The following is a 15729-nucleotide window of genomic DNA, read 5'->3' on the forward strand; positions in this document are numbered from 1 at the left end:
AGGAGCTACAGCCAAGAGGGACACTTTGAAGAAAGCACAGGAGCTGCAGATGAAAGACAGTTTGAAGATGGCCATTGAAAGCAGACTCTTGCTCCGGAGAAGCTAAGAGAGGACAAATACCCCAAGTGCAACTAACAGTGACACTTTTGAGGAACTGCAGCCTAGAGAGGAACATCCTGGGAGAAAGCCATTTTGAAACCAGAACTTTGGAGCAGACACCAGCCACATACCTTCCCAGCTAACAGAGGTTTTCCAGACACCATTGGCCATCCTCCAGTGAAGGTACCCAATTGCTGATGTGTTACTTTGGATACTTTATGGCCTTAAGACTGTAACTGTGTAACCAAATAAACCCCCTTTTATAAAAGCCAATCCATCTCTGGTGTTTTGCATTTTGGCAGCATTAGCAAACTAGAACAGAGAGAAAGAAGTAAAACTTTCACTGTTTGCAGATGACATGATTCTTTATGAAGAAAATCCAGAAAAATCTACAGCAAAGCTATTAGAGCTAATCAATGAATACAGCAAAGTGGCAGGCTACAAGATCAACATGCAAAATTCTGCAGTGTTCTTATACACAAGTAATGTGCAATTAGAGGAGGAAATCAAGAAAAAAAATTCCATTTACATTAGCAACCAAAAGAATCAAGTATTTAGGAATAAACTTATTAAAGGCCACAAAAAACCTGTACAAAGAAAACTATAAGAAATTGCTAAAAGAAATTGAACAGGATCTTAAAAAATGGAAGATCATACTGTGTTCATGGATTGGGAGACTAAATATAATTAAGATATTAATTCTACCTAAACTGATTTATAGATTCAATGCAATACCAATTAAAATCCCAACAACTTACTTTGGAGAAACAGAAAAACCAATAACCAAATTCATTTGGAAAGGCAAGTTGCCCCGAATAGCCAAAAAATATCTTGAGAACGAAGAACAAAGTGGGAGGTCACACACTACATGACTTTGAAGCATATTACAAAGCTACAGTGCTCAAAACAGCATGGTACTGGCATAAGGATAGATATACCAATCAATGGAATCAAATTGAGTGTTCAGAAACAAACTCTTGCATCTGTGGACAATTGATCTTTGATAAGGCAGTCAAGCCAAAGCAACTGGGACAGAGCAGCCTCTTCAATAAATGGTGTTTAGAGAACTGGATATCCATTTCCAAAACAATGAAAGAGGAACCCTATCTCACACCTTATACAAAAATTTACTCAAAATGGATCAAAAACCTAAACATTAGTGCTAAGATCATAAGACTCTTAGAAGAAAATGTAGGGCAATTTCTTAAAGATCGTGTGATAGGAGATGGTTTCCTCAACCTCATATCCAAAGCACGAGCAACCAAAGAACAAGTAGACAAATGGGATCTTCTCAAAATTAAGCACTTTTGTACATCAAAGGGATTTGTCAGAAAGGTACAAAAGCAGCCTACACAATGGGAGACAATATTTGGAAACCACATATCAGATAAGTGTTCAATATCCTGAATATATAAAGCTATCTGACAACTTAACAAAAAGACAGACAACACAATTAAAAAAAATGGGAAACAGACATGGACAGACACTTTTCTGAAGAGGAAATACATATGGCTCAAAAACATAAGAAAAAATGCTCAACTTCAAATGCAAATCAAAACCACAGTGAGATATCATCTCACACCTACCAGAATGGCCCTTATCCAAAAAACAGAAAAGTGCAAGTCCTGGAGAGGATGTGGAGAAAGAGGCACACTTATTCACTGTTGGTGGGAATGTAGAATGGTGCAACCACTCTGGAAGACAGTGTTGCAGTTCCTCAGAAAGCTATAGATTTGCCATATGAACCAGCTATTCCATTACTAGGTATATACTCAGAGGAACTGAAAGTTAAGACACAAATGGACATTTGTAAACCAATGTTTATCACAGCATCATTCACAATAGCCAAGAGATGGAATCAGCCCAAATGTCCATCAATGGATGAGTGGATAAACAAACTGGTATATACACATGATGGAATATTATGCAGCTGTAAGACAGAACAAAGATGTGGAACATATAATAACATGGATGAAACTTGAGGACATCATGTTGAGTGAAGTTAGCCAGAAACAAAAAGACAAGTACTATATGCTCTCACTAATATGAACTAACATTAATAGGAAATCTTTGAGAGTTAAAAGCTGATAACACAGGCTACCAGGAGATAGATAGTGGGTAGAGATCAGGCATCTGATGCTGAAGGACTAGAGAATGTTCACCAGGATTGATTGCATAGATCCAGAGATAGATAGCATAATACTGTGTTATGGTAGCACAATATTGTAACTAGACTGAAAAAAAATGTCCATTCATAATGCTGAAAGCAGTGGGCTAGGGGCATGAATGAAACCTGAGGTAAAGATAGAAGAGGACTGTTTAACTTAGCAAAAACTGTAGTTGTCAAGGATTATGATTAAATGTACAAATATAAAACTGTTTGACGAATGTCAAACATGCAGAGTGCTGGAAAGGGGATGGTAGTGGGGAAAAATATAATCAAAGCAAACTGGAGTCTATGGTCAACAGTAACCTGTAATGTGCTTCCATTAAATGTAAAAAAGGCAATATACCAAAGCTAAATGTGTATGAGTGGGTATATAAAGGTGGTATATGGGATTCTTGGTAGTGATGTCTGACCCTACTATTATATTATATTGTATGATTTTTTATTGTCTTTTTTATTATTCATAAAAAAGACTTTTTCTTCATAGTAATCAATATATTCAAGTGCTGACTGTGGTGATGAATGCAGAACTGTATGATACCATGAACAACTGATGGTACATCATGGATAATTATATGGTTTCTGACTATGGCTCTATAAAATTGTATGAAAAAATATAAACAGGGATAAAACTGCTGGAGAAAACATGGAGAGAAGGACATACATATTTATCGTCGGTTAGGAGGTATAGCCTTTCCTGAGGACAGTGGGGTGGTTCCATACGAAGCTAATTATGTGAGTGCCATAAGGTCCTGCAACCTCATTAGGGGTCATTTACTTGGAGGATCTGAGAGCAGGCACATGAATGCACATTTGTACACTGGTGTTTATGGAGGGAGAATGCATGATTTCCAATGGGTGGAGGTGGCCTAAGAGTATATCAACTGAGGAAAAGAATGGTGATCTGTTGTGTGTGCATACAATGGAATATTGAGCAACTGCAAGAAGGATTGAAGCTGTGAGACAAGCAAAGAGGTGAATGGAACCTGTAGACAACATTTTGAGTGAAATATGCCAGAAACAAAGGGAAACACTATAATGTCTCACCAGTATGTACTAACTACAACGTGTAAACTCAGAATTGAATCTTAGAGCACAGCCTAACAGGGAAATGATTATTGTAATGTTCCCTAGATTGTAAGCTCTTACAATCTATTCCTGAATTGTAACAGCTATTTCCAAACTCTAAGATGCTGATCCCTTTGTGCATAATCTGATTGGTCTCTTGAACATTGGGTATCTGTGTGACACCTGAAACTCAGAGCTAGAACTCAGCAGATATGAATATCAGTATTAGATCATATAGCAACTGTTAAAAAAACTGAAAAAGAGTCCAGACTTCAGCTAGAGACATGAATGAAGCAAATGTGGTTAGGTCTAGTGTAAATTACGCCAAAGGGTAAAGAACAATACTGACTGCATTTTAAAACCTCAAATTCCATGTGAGACCAAGGGAAGAGATGGTGAGTTGGTGCAAGAGCTACAATTCCTAAACAATTTAACTCATACAGTTTGTTCAAATACCATAATTACATGGAACTTTCAATAGGAAGGGAGACCCAGTAGGTTTGTATAGGATAGTGTGAAATAGCAACACATCCCAAAGTAATTTGGGCAGAGAATAAGAATACATACGCAGGGTCCCCCTGAGGAGCTGGGGGAAATGCAGAGGTGTTGGGCTTCCTCACATGGATTGTTGATGATGCTCTCACAAACATTGAGGACTGATGGTTTGATGTGTTGAAACCTCTATCATGGGACTTGCCCTTACGAGGCTCATTACTGCAAAGGAGAGGCTAAACCTGCTCGTAATTGTGCCTAAAAGTCTCCCCTTGAGTACCTCTTTGTTGTTCAGAAGGGGTCTTCTCTCTCTAGCTAAGCCAACTCAGTGGGTGAGCCCACTGCCCTCCCCCCTATGTGGGATTTTACACCCAGGGGTGTAAGTCTCCCTGGCAATGTGGGATATTACTCCCAGGGATGAATCTGGACCCAACACCATGGGATTGAGAACGTCTTCTTGATCAAAAGGGGGATGCGAAATGAAATGAAACAAAGTTTCAGTGGCTGAGAGATTCCAAATGGAGTCAAGAGGCAGCTCTTATGCTCTATATAGATAACTCTTTTTAGGTTTTAGTACAGTGAAATAGCTAGAAATAGATACCTGAAACTATCAAACTATAACCCAGTAGCCTTGACTCTTGAAGGCGATTGTATAGCAATGCAGCTTACATGGAGTGACAGTTTGATTGTGAAAGCCTTGTGGATTGCACTCCCTTTATCCAGTGTATGGATGGCTGAGTAGAAAAATGGCAACAAAAAACAAAATGAAAAATGGGAGGGGGGATGATTTGGGTGTTTTTTTTTTTTTTTTACTTTTATTTTATATTCTTTTTTTCACTTTTTCTGGTAAAAAGAAAATGTTCAAAAAGTAGACTGGGGTGATGAATGCACAATTATATGATATGGTACCGTGAACAACTGATTGTACACTTTGGATGACTGTATCATATGTGAATATATCTCAATAAAAGTGAATTTAAAAAAAAGGTGCACCCACACACACACAAAAGAAAAAAGACTTCGAATCTGAGACCTAACCTCAAAACTGGAAAAACTAGAAAAAGAAGAAAAACCAAACCCAAAGTGAGCAGAAGGAAGGAAATAACAATAAATATCAATAGAGAGAATCAACAAAAGCAAAAGTTGGTTCCTTGAAAAGATCAACAAAATTGGCAAATCTTTGTCTAGACTGACAAAGAAAAATAAAGATACAAATAACAAAAATCAGAAATAAAAGGAGGAACAGTACTACTAACCCTGCTGAAATAAAAAGGATTATAAGAGGTACAGTGAACAACTGTATGCCAATAAATTCGATAACCTAGATGAAATGGACAAATTCTTAGAAACACAAGACTCAAGACAAAACAGAATATCTCAACAAACCAAATACTAGCAAAGAGATTGAATCAGTAATCAAAGACTTCCCAAAAAAGAAAAGCCCAAGGAAAGATGGCTTCACTCAGGAATTCTACCAAACATTCCAAGAAGACAACTTCAATTCTGCTCAAACTCTTCCAAAAAACTGAAGAGGAAGAAACACTCCCTAACTCATTCTACAAGTCCAACATCACCCTCATACCAAAGCTAGATAAAGATACCACAAGAAAAGAAAACTGCAGACTGATATCTCTTTTTAATATAGAGGCAAAAATCCTCAACAAAATACTATCAAATCAAATGCAGCAGCATATTAAAATAATTATATACCATGATCAATTAGGATTTATCTCTGTTATGCAAAGTTGATTCAACATAAGAAAATCAATTAATGTAAACACCACATTAACAGAGTGTAGGGAAAAAAATCACATGATCATCTTACTTGATGCAGAAAAGGCCTTTGACAAAATACAACATGCTTCTTGATAAAAAACATTTAGAACACTAGGAATAGAAGGACCCTTTCTCAACGTGATATAGAGCATATATGAAAAACTCACAGATAACATCCTACTTAATGGTGAAAGACTGAAAGCTTTCCCTCCAAGATCTGGTACAGGACAAGAATGACCACTGTCACCAGTGTTATTCAATATCATACTGGAAATTCTTGTCAGAGCAATTAGGCAAGAAAAAGAAATAAAAGTTTTCAAAATTTGAAAGGAAGAAGCAAAGTTTCCCTATTTGCAGATGATATGACCCTATATACAGAAAATCTTGAAAAATTCTCAAAAAAGCCCCTAGAGCTAATAAATGAATTCAGCATAGTGGTGGGGTACAAGATCAGCACCCTCAAAATTGGTAGTGTTTCTATGCACAAGCAATGAACAGTGGGAAGAAGAAATCAAGAAAATAAATTCTATTCACAATAGCAACTAAAATAATCAAATATCTAAGAATAACTGTAACCAAGGATGTAAAGGACTCGTACCCAGAAAACTATAAAATATTGTTAAAAGAAATTCAAGAAGACCTAAATAAATGGAAGTATATCCTGTTTTCATGAATTGGAAAACCAAATATCATTAAGATGTCAACACTACCCAAATCAATTTATAGATTCAATGCAACCCCAATCAATATTCCAACTCCCTTCTTTGCATAAGGGGAAAAGATAATCATAAGATTTATATAGAAGGGGTCCCAAATATCTGAAACCTTCCTGAAAAAGAACAATGAAGTTGGAGGACTCACATTACCCAATCTTAAAATTTTATACAAAGCCACAGTAATCAAAACTGCATGGTACTTATACACGAACAAACATAAAGACTGATGGACAAGAATTGAGAGTTCAGAAATCAACCCTCATATTTATGGCCAAATTATTTTCGAGAATATGGCAAAGACCACTCAATTGGGAAACAATAGCCTTTTTAAGAAATGATGTTGGAAAAACTGGATCACCATTTGCAAAAAAGAGAAAGAGGATCCCTACTTCACACCATATATAAAAATCAACTCAAAATGTATCAAAGACCTTACTATAAGAGCTACCCCTATCAAAATCCCAGAACAAAACATAGGGAAGCATCTCAGGAGTTTCTGTTGGGCAATGGCTTCTTATTCTTTATACCCTAAGCACAAACAACAAAAGAAAACATAGATAAATGGACCTCATCAAAATTAAAAACTTTTGAGCCTCAACGGTCTTTATCATGAAAGTAAAATGAAAACCTACAAAATGGAAGAAAATGTATGGAAATGAATCTGAAAAAGGTTTAATATTCCAAATATATAAAGAAATACTTCAACTTTACAACAAAAAGACAACAACCCAATCAAAATGTGGGACAAAGACTTGAGCAGACATATCTCTAAGGAAGATCAACAAATGGCCAGAAAGCACATGAAAAGACACTCAACATCATTAGCCATCAGAGAAATGTGAATCAAAACTCCAATGTGATACCATTTTATACCCATTAGAATGGGTGCTATTTAAAAAGATGGAAAATAACAAGTGTTGCAGAGGATGCAGAGAAATAGGAACACTCTTTAATTGCTGGTGGTGGCAATGTAAAATGGTACAGTTGCTGTGGAAGACAGTTTAGCAGTTCCTCAGAAAGTTAAGAATATAACTACCGTATGACCTGGCAACTCCACTACTAGGCATATACCTAAAAGAACTGAAAGCAGGGACTCAAACAGATATTTGCACACCAATGTTCATAGCAGCATTGTTCACAATTGCCAAAAGATGTAAGTAAGCAAAGCGTCCATCAACCGATAAACTGATTTTAAAAATAAGATATATACTGTGCCAGTTTGAATGTATTATGTTCCCCAGAAAAAGCCATACTCTTTGATCCAGTCTTGTGGGGCAGACCTTTTGGTGCTGATTAGATTTGCATGGAAATGTGCCCCACCCAACTATAGGTGATAACTCTGATGAGATATTTCCATGGAGGAATGGCCCCACCCATTCAGGGTGGGCCTTGACCAGTGAAGCCATATAAATGAGCTGACGGGCAGAGGGAACTCAGTGCAGCTGTGAGTGACATTTTGAAGAGGAGCTACAGCTAAGAGGGACACTTGGAAGAAAGCACAGGAGCTGCAGATGAGAGACACTTTGAAGACGGCCATTGAAAGCAGACTCCTGCTCCAGAGAAGCTGAGAGAGGACAAATATCCTAAGTGCAACTAAGAGTGATATTTTTGAGGAACTGCAGCCTAGAGAGGAACATCCTGGGAGAAAGCCATTTTGAAACCAGAACTTTGGAGCAGATGCCAGCCGTGTTGTCTTCCCAGCTAACAGAGGTTTTCTGGACACCACTGGCCATCCTCCAGTGAAGGTACCCAACTGCTGATGTGTTACCTTGGACACTTTATGGCCTTAAGACTGTAACTGTGTAACCAAATAAACCCCCTTTTACAAAAGCCAATCCATCTCTGGTGTTTTGCATTCCAGCAGCATTAGCAAACTAGAACATATACATACAATGGAATATCATTCAATCATAAAAAAGAATGGAGTCTTGATATATGCGACATAGATGAATCTTGAAAACATCAGGTTGAGTGAAATAAGCCAGACACAAAAGGACAAATATTGTATGATCTCACTGATTTGAAATAATTAGAATAAGCAAATTCATAGAGTCATAATTTAGAATATAGTTTACCAAGGGATGGGGTAGGGCTAAGGAATGGGAATTAAGGCTTAAAATGTACAGGGTTCCTATTTGGAATGATGGAATTGTTTTGGTAATGGATGGTGGTGATGGTAGCACAACATTTTGAACACAGTTAAAAGCACTGAAATATATATATATCTCAATAAGATTAAAAGGAGAAATGTTAGATTGTATATTTAGTAACAGAATAAAAATTGTTTAAAAATCCATGGAACTACAACTACACAGTGAACCCTATGTTAAACCATGAAACTTTAAATAATACAGTTATTAAAAAGGGCTGTCATCAAATGTAACAAACACTCCACACCAATGCAAGTTCTGGTGGTGAGGTTGTATTTGGGAATCCTGTATTTTATGCATGATTGTCCTTTAAACTTACAACTTCTTTAATAAAGAAAAAAAAAGAACAGATGAACTACAAATTTGTTTATAAGATCATTTTTCATAAACACGATATTCCTTGTTTGATTTACCTCAAGACCCACAACATAAGAAATAAACCCTATATGAGGAATTATTGCATTTGAGACAATAAAAGTATAAATCCTTGTGGGAAAAGTGTTTATACTGATAATGAACTGTAAATGAGAGTTTCTGCTCCTGTGGTGGTAGAATCCCCAAGAAGGGATTATTTAATGTTTCCCAGAGATGTATGGTAGCAGATCACTTTTAAATGCAGATTTGAGTGCACTAAAAGATTAATAGATATTCAGGCAAAGAAGAAATACCGTACAAGGGAAGCATTTATTCCTCAGAACAAAATTATTGCATTTCAACATGACTTCAGAGAATCAAAAAATCTGTGATTGAGGTGAAGAATTTTGCAGCCATCTTGTAACAATCATTTGAAATCTAAGCCAGACCAACCGCCAGGGGACTGATGAGTTGTGCTCCTTGGATTTAAAGAGCTTTGTGCCAGTGAGCATCCTAGTTAATCAGCATAATGTGAAGATTAGATGGGGGGGTGGGGTTTAGAGAGCTAGTTAAGTTGTTCCATTGGTAAAAAAATTATAGAGTTATTTATTGTTTATTAATATAAAAACAAATTCAAATTCATTATGGAGAAAAAAGCAAAATTGCTACCTTTTTCTCACATGAAAATACGTTTAAAAAAATGTCAAGATCCTATAAAAGGAAATCAAACTTCAGATTCTACCATCAGACTTCTGGCACAAAATAAATTCACTTGTGTCTGTGCATATTCAATCACAAATTCTTGTAAGCCACTGACATAAAATGTTCTAATATATAATGAATTTTCCCTGTAAGAAATGAAGTTGAAAATATGAGGTTACTGTCAAGAACTGCAAAGAGTCTTAGATTTTGCCTTACTTGCAAGCTAACCAGTTAGCCTGTTACAGATTCATGGATGCTGGCAGAAGACACAAAACTCTAGGGTCAGAGAAAAATTAATGACTTAATTACTCATGGCACAGCAGGCAGTATGATCTTCAAGTTTAACACCAGTTTTCCTTTCCCCCAAGTTGGCCAGTAAAATGAGGTTGACCTGAATACCTTCTGTGGCTTTTGTGATGTTTCCTTAAGCAGTTAGAGGTCTCTCATGACTGCCATAATGTACAAGTAACTTTTTTTTTCTAGTAGGAGGCAAGTTAATGTCTGGTTTCCACACAAGAAGTATAAACTTAAGGGTGTTACAAATGTTGGGTCTTCCCAAGTGGGACTTCTGTTGGGAGTTGGAGATTGACACTGCCTCCAATGTGCTTCCTTGTCAGCTGATAGGCTTTAGGCTTCCCCACTCAGTTCAAATAATTTAGTCTAGTTCTGTTATTAGTAGGGCTGCCTATAGACAAAGAGTGAAATCTGACCAATTTGTTCACACTGACAGTCATGTGGCATCCAACTATCTTACAGAATGAGTGAATGATGTCTAAGGAAAAAGGCAAGGGAGATATCTGGAGTTTACAGCTGTGGATGTGTGTATGTGTGTGTGCGCATGCATGCACGAGATGTAGGAGCTGGGGCTATCCCCTGCTGTTGGTGATAGACTTTTGAATAATCTTAAGGGAAATGCTGATCAAAACATGATCAAAGCCATCTTGCAGACCCAGGAGTTCTATTAATGTACTTGCCACAATTTGGAATCTCTTCACCAGCTGGTTGCCTCCTAAGGAAGGATCCAGGAGCCTACCCCACTTTGGCCCATATTAATCATAGTACTGGGACTTGGTGAGCAGGGTACTTAACCAAGCGCTCATTATCCTTATCATCTGTGACTATGCCAAATCTATGCCAAATCTAACAAGAGAATCTAGGTGACTAAGCCAGAATTAAGTTCCAATCCTCTATGATCCCTTTTGCCAACCTATCACTGAGATATTATAGAAAAAGGGCTGGCCGGGGATGCCAGTAGGAGAAATAGACATATCATGGTCAGGAAAGATCAGGGCAGAATTCTGAATTTTCAAAATAGGGTGATTTAATATCCCACTGCTTTTGTCCACATTGTTACTCAGGAAGCAGCTGAAAGGAGACGATTCCTTTTAAAAACAGTTCATTATGTGTGAACCAAGAGGAGGTGAGGGAGGTAGGGTCAGAAATCATTCGGCCTCCTATTTTTGAGGATGCCATTCCAACACTCAAAAAACAAAATAAAAATGGCTGCGGATGGTAGGGAATGTAGAACGTCTATCAAGTACTTTGTCTATCAATCCATTGCTGAGTAGCTTTTGTGATAAAAGACACAACATTGGCATACTGAAAACTGAACACAAAGCAGGTAATACGACCGGAAAAGTTGTAAACAAAACTGAGACACAGAAGACCCGGGAGTGCGCACCATGAGACCTTGCTGAGCCCAGAATGCAGGCTAGAGGTTCCCGGCCTCTGACCCAGGAGCGGAGCAGAGCCAAGGGTGCAGCAGCCATAGCCGCAGGAGACAGCAGCTGGGGACCAGAGGACGGCGCTGGGGGCGGCCCACGAGAGGCCTGGCCCTGCCTGAGGTGGAAGTTGAAGCTTCCACCACTGCCACTAACGCTTCCGCATCCGGCGCCTCCCCAGAAGAGCTAAGCTGTGATTTCCTGCTGGCTGGGCCCCACGGGGCCGCGGCCAGCGCGCAGGGATTCAGTCTGCATTCTCAGCAACATCAGAGAGTCATATTCTGTGCCGCCCATCTGGACAGTGGAGTCTGATGATCCTAACTTGACTGCTGTCTTGGAGAGGCTGGTGGACATAAAGAAAGGGAATACTCTGCTATTGCAGCATCTGCAGAGTATTATCTCCGACCTGTGTAAACTCTATAACCTCCCCCAGCATCCACATGTGGAGTTGCTGGATCAGCCCTTGCCAGCAGAGCAGGGCACACAGAAAGATGTGTCTTCAGAAGGAGATGAGAAAATGCCTAAGAACACGGAAGACCTAGATCACTATAAAATGAGAGAATAACAACAAGCTGAGGGCAAGAAGTCTGAAGATGATGGCAATGGAAAAGAAAATGTGATCTTACTAGAGAAAATTAAAAAGAACCAGAGGCAAGATTACTTAAATGGTGCAGTGTCTGGCTCTGTGCAGGCCACTAACTGGCTGGTGAAGGAGCTTAGGGATCTAAACCAATCATAAGAGCGTCAGAGATGGAAACTAATGCAGTCAAATTCATGAGTGACAGACTATATGATTGTAATAAAACTCCTCAAAGTTGACCAGGGCAGCACTTTGCACAATGGTCTCCAGATCCTCAAAGAGAAAGAATGAGCCAACTTCATCCTACTTAATTTTTCCTTTAAAAATAACTTTCCCTTTGACAGGGTTGTGTCTCCAGAGCTCCCTGGAGGGTAAGTTCTGGGCAGAGGCAATATCTGCATGGAACTTGTCACTAAACACGGCTGTAGCAGTGCCTGTTCAATAGTCTGTGATCATACAGCTCCATGCCACACTGGTGAAGGGGAAAGCATGAGTACAGTTTGGAGCCAACAAATTTCAATACAGTCTGACAAGAGCACAGCAGTCCTTCAAGACCTTGGTACAAATCCATGAAAAAAATGGATGATTCACAACCCTAAAGAAAAATGGCCAGCCCTGCAGCGTGTTCCCCTTCCTCCTTTCTCCGTACCAGTGGATCAATTACCATTTTGAAAGCTGTATTTGGATCTCAGGCTGCCTCTGTAGTTACCTCCCTCATTTTCCCTGAATGTGATAGCTCTGCCTATTGCAGGACCATGCTGGCTATTCTAAACACTAAGGGAAAAACAAACACACACAATGTTGGAAGTAATCAAGACTGTCTTACAGACCAACCAATCACCTTGCCGGAAACCTTGCTAAAAGGCATTCTTATAAAAGAACCTTTTGAGCTTCCTTAAATTCCTGGAAACTCAGCTGTGCTCCAGACTAGAGCCTCCTTACCTATGTTATAGATGTTTAATTTAAAATCCTCTTTTCAATTCTTTTGGGTGGACACCAAGAAGTATAATTGCTGGATAATATGCCAATGTTATATTTAATATTTTAAGGAACTGCCAAAATGTTTTCCACAGCAGCTGCACCATTTCACATTCCCACTGACAATGTATGTGGTTTCCAATTTCTTTGCACCCTCACCAACACTTATTTTCCATTTTTGTAGCCTGACTAGTGGTTATGAAGGGATATCTTATTGTGGTTTTGATTTGCACTTCCCTAATGGCTAATGATATTGGGTATCTTTTCATGTACTTACTGGCCATTTGCACATCTTCTCTGAAGAAATGTTTTCTCAAATCCTTTGCTCATTTTAAAATGGGGTTATTTTCTTTTTATTGTTGATTTGCAGCAGTTCTTTATATATTCTGGATATTAAACCCTTATCAGATAAATGATTTGCAAGTATTTTCTCCCCTTCTTTAGATCATAGTCTCTTCAACAAACAGTTATAGGAAATGAGATATCCACATGTAAAATAATAAATTTGGACATCTACCTCACACAGTCTACAAAAATTATCTCAAAATTTTTCAAGGACTTAAAAGTAAGAGCTAAAAGCACACACAGAAAAAAATAGACTAAAACATAGGGTAAAAGCTTTATAAACTTAGATTTGTCAATGACCTCTTATAATAACACCAAAAGCATGAACAACCAAAGAAAATAAAGGTAAACTGGACTTTATCAAAGTTAAAAACTTTCATGCATCAAAGGACATTGTCAAGAAAGTGAAAAGACAACCTATTTAGAATGGAAGAAAATGTTATATATTGCCTCTTTATTCTCTGTTCACATCTGTAAACAAGTAAGACATTGAACCCAATTTATGTCATTAATGACTAGCAAAATACATAGAATGATACAGTGACATTGCATCTGAGTACACTGGGAAAGGTTGTTTGTGAATCTATTAATTTAATTCCTATAAACTAAATTTATAATATTTCCTTCATAATTTGTCATAAAGTTTCATCATTTCCTTTATGAATCCATTCATTCATAATTGTTGACTGCTTATCTTACAAGAACACTTCATCAAAAACATATTATCTTGTACTAACAAAATATCGATACTTATGGTATATTTTATTTAATAAGTGAAAAATAAATTTAAAATGACATTTTGTCTTCTTATAATACCACTTGCCCTTCCAAATACACCATTGGTGAAGTATCAAAATAGTGGATAGGCATGATATTTTCCATTTTTGGAGAACCAGAAATACAATGTCTTGAAATGAATGTATTAGAATAAAATATAAAAGAAGAATTGTTACTTCTATTAGAAAAACATAAAATAGAATTTTACAGAAATCAGGTAATCAAAGTACAAGGTGTACTAATTGTGCTAATTTGAATCATTTTTTCAGACATCAGATACTGGAAATATTTTTAAGTCTGTTCTAAATGTTCTATTAAATTTTGATTCTTTCATTTATTCATTACACAATTATTTATTAAATTATCATTCATAAAAAGGCCTTGAACAATAGGGGAAAAAAACTCTCAACTTGAAAAAAGTGCAATGTTGAAACAAAACATGACAGGCAACATTTTAGATAAAATTTTATCAACAAACCAACAGCATAAAATAAAAATACATTTTCAAATATCTCAAGAATGAAAGTTGAAAGGAAAGCTAGTAATAAAACACTCATATTAAGTTATAATCTATTATTTGAGAATGTTCACCTGCTATATTTCATCTGCTAAAACCCACTACTCAATATTATGCATTTAAGGAGGAAGTAAACTATACTCAATCCTTTGCAAGCAGCATCCCTAAAAGAGCTCAACAGCCATCAGCCACCTAAAAGAAGAAAACTAAACTGAGTTCGTGGAGGTAGTAGCCCAAATTATAGAGAGGAAAATTATCACTGGAGGCCAATTTTGAGAAAATTTCATTGTTGAAACAGCCAGCTCTGAGATAGCTCTGAGAAAGCAATAATGGTTTCCTAGTAAAGCAGTAGAACTGAAGAGCAATTACAACCTGGCCATTATGCCAAATAGACCTATTAGCTGCTCTATACAACCTCTAAGGACACTGTGCTCAACTATGTCAAACACAATTCGGAGAGTAAGGAGCAAAACGGAAGAAAAAGCCCTCTTTGCTTCCCCATCAATAATTTCAAAATACAAAAGGGCATGGAACTTAATCAGGCAAACTTGGTTGGTAAGACTTTCAGAAATATAACTTAAGATATATCACACAAACCCCATTAATTGAGATGAAATTGGAGCTTATATTAATATTTACTTTTAAAAATATAAAAGGCAGATTAAAAGTCTCTATTTATTGAGCTTCTGGTACTGTTCCAGGTGTATGATGGCCATTACTTCATTTAAGCCACATACTAATTGTGAGAAGTAAGCGTTTTATCTCCAATTTAACCAATGAGGCACTTGATGCTCTGAAACATTCCATATCTTGAATTATGCATAGGCAAATTTGGTTCCAACAGTTTTAGTTTCACATACACAAGCTCTCACCATATGAAAGATGCAGGAGGGAAACATTTAAATGGCGACTGAAAGAAGCAAGGATGTGTTTCATAAACCTCCCAGGCAGAAGAGACTTGAGAACTTATGATACACCCCAAATTATATTTAATATTTCCCCTCATTGTTTGGAAGCTCGGCAAGACATGATGTCATCCCTTTCCCACCCCCAATTTTAAATTGAAATATAGAAATACTAGACCTTGGATATATTCTAATTAATGACAGAAAAGTCTATCTGAATACTCCAGATAATACTACTTTCAAATAGAATGTAAACTTCCTAGAGATAGAAATAGTATGCTTTTTCATTTGAAGCTTTCATAATCCCCCTTATAGTATCATGGAAATAAAAGGCTCTTAATAATTGTTTTTACTTATTTTTCACCATTTTTAGTATACTAAA

General features: G+C 37.2%; 1 pseudogene; it reads left to right on the forward strand.

The window, feature by feature from the left end:
* Window positions 1-11400: 11400 nt before the first annotated feature.
* Window positions 11401-12552, forward strand: LOC119535343 (annotated as a pseudogene).
* Window positions 12553-15729: the final 3177 nt, after the last annotated feature.

The sequence above is a fragment of the Choloepus didactylus genome, chromosome 5 (assembly GCF_015220235.1).
Source record: "Choloepus didactylus isolate mChoDid1 chromosome 5, mChoDid1.pri, whole genome shotgun sequence".
NCBI classification, from domain to species: Eukaryota; Metazoa; Chordata; class Mammalia; order Pilosa; family Megalonychidae; genus Choloepus; species Choloepus didactylus.